This window comes from Entamoeba invadens, assembly GCF_000330505.1.
Source record: "Entamoeba invadens IP1 unplaced genomic scaffold scaff_1105074725361, whole genome shotgun sequence".
NCBI classification, from domain to species: domain Eukaryota; phylum Evosea; order Mastigamoebida; family Endamoebidae; genus Entamoeba; species Entamoeba invadens.
Window position 1 is genome coordinate 207,985 of NW_004440121.1, and position 2,608 is coordinate 210,592.

Genomic DNA, 2,608 nt, shown 5'->3' on the forward strand with positions numbered 1-2,608 from the left:
AACTTGCGAGTGTACCTTTTTTCACACCCCCTTTCACTCCTTAATATTTTTTTTTCAATTTTTTAATCATCCATTAAACAAATACTCAACAGTCAAATCAATTACCTCTCGAGCAACATTGTAAATATATAACCTAGCACACGTTTTTGATACACCACTTTTCAATGTCTCTCAGCAAAGACCGACTGCACCTTTATTTCACACTTTTCCTTGTTGGATTCTTCATTCGCTCAGAAATGCATTTCACTGCCAAACTGAAAAAAGCACTTTGGACTTACTCACCAATTGAATATGAGTGCATCCATTCCCAGCGGTTTTTCAAGTGCCTGTCAAGCAAGCGATAAATGACTCGTTATTTCGTTGTACTTGCTTTTTTGAAACTTTTTATAAAATAAACGAAGCAATTTATTAATATTGGTCAATAAACAATGTAAGACGGATAATTTTGTGTAAATTATCAGAAGCGGTAAAAAGGCGCTGCACATGTCCGTTATTATTTCTCGTGTTATTTTGCTTTTTTCACAAAAACCTCAATTATTTGAGGCAAATTGAAAGTTTGGTTATAATTGTGTGTAATTTTATCAGTAAATGGTAGTAAAGCGGTTTTTCGCCACCGTATTATTTTTTATTTTAAAAATCGGCAAAATGTCAAAAAACGTTATTGTTCTATACAATAAAACAAGTAAATGGTAGTGAAGCGGGTTTTCCCGCCAGCCAAAATGCTTGCTCAAAAGTGCATTTCAATAAAAATTGTTGAAAATATCATGGAGACAATGACTGTTATCAGCCCAATACGTTATTGAGAAGACCTGGTGCCAAAGTGAAAGTTGATGTGTTGTTTATTTTAGAGGTGTTTTTATATCTTTATCCACTTATTATAAAGAAATGATTATCAACAACTTTCTTACTATTTGATGGACTATATTGTCCATTTTATTACATTAAATATGTGTAACATTTTGGGATTTAAGCACATCCTTTTATAAAAAAAATAAAATAATTATAAACATTTATAAATTTATTATAAATTATACTATAACTTGTTTCAAAAATTGATCAAATGGTGGGTGTAAAAAGTAATGAAAACGACTCTACACTTGTATAGTTCAAAAGAGATACACAACGACAACCACGGCTTCGATACGTTGTGTCAAATGGATCAATTCATGTTCATTCTGTTCGGATTTGAGCATAAAAAATGATAATTATGGTTTTTATTATTATTTAATAGTAAATTTATTAATTTTATTAGTAAATTTTAGGTCCAGATATGGTTAAAATATAATAATAAATAGTTAATTTTTTATTTAATACAATTCCATTTTTATCTTTCGCAATGTCATTAATAATAATATAAATCATAGATTGACAACATATTAAACATTTAAAAACAAAATTATTTTTCATTTGACAATATCCAAGCAAAACAATTACATAATGCTCTAACTTTACTAATAATCAAAATTTACATACTTGGTATTGTTTTATCGCAAACATGATCTAGAAAAAAATGTAAGTTCTTTTTTTTACCAATTATAAGGGTTTATAAGGAGATCTCCAAAAGCGACAATATCAAATTATCTCGTTCATTGCAAGGTCAAACAGTTTGTTTATTATGTTTAACAACATCAAAACCACGACAATGACAACTTAGACTTGAAATCATGTGTTTATGAAGACAAAATAAAGCACAAAAACAACAATGACAAAAAGACTTGATTTAAATCACTCTGAAGATAAGAAAGATGATGAGGCTGACTGCAAAGATGATAATTTGGTTTGTTAATTCAAACGATATAAGACTAACAAACACTGCGTTTACTACACTAATATATTATAATAAAATTTAATTAAAAATTTATGTATATTTGTTATATGTATTACGATTGTAAGCTGTTTCCCGTTTTCTTTCAAATAAATTCTGTAATAACTCAGCTTTTCATTGTAATATAAATGGACTTTAACAGCCTTCTTCTAAACACTTCGAAAAAATGCTCAGGCAAAATGAAAATAATGTTTTTTTTTCTTTTTGTTTAAATAAAAAAAATAAAATCAAATAACATTTAGAAAACATTTTACCATTATTCACCAAAAATTATCAAAAGCGGTTTTTTTCCACCCCTTTAAATATATTTTATTATAGAATAAATATTGATCTTGTTAGTCTATTGATATTAAAAATGTATATGACAATTTAAATTATTTGATTATTTATCATAAATTTAAAAAAACATGTGGTTTGTTGTGTAATTAATTGCTTTATTTGTTTGACCAAATAAAAATCGAAAAGTTGAATGAATGAACAATAACCATTTTTGTTTTTTTTGTCTTGGAAATTTTTTTACAGATTATATTTATTTTTAAGTTTATTTGAATTATAAAGAACTCCAACAAAAAAATAATAACAAAACATATAACAAATACAGTCATTATTCGATATAAGGGAATACCGGGTACCAATGTTATTCGATATAAGGGAAAAAATGAGGAATTATATAATTAACAAAAAAATACCTCGGTTTGTTTTTTGTCACAAAAATATTTTTTTGATTATTATTTTTTTTCTAACCTAAAATAAACACTTTGCCTATGTCTGAAAACAATGGCA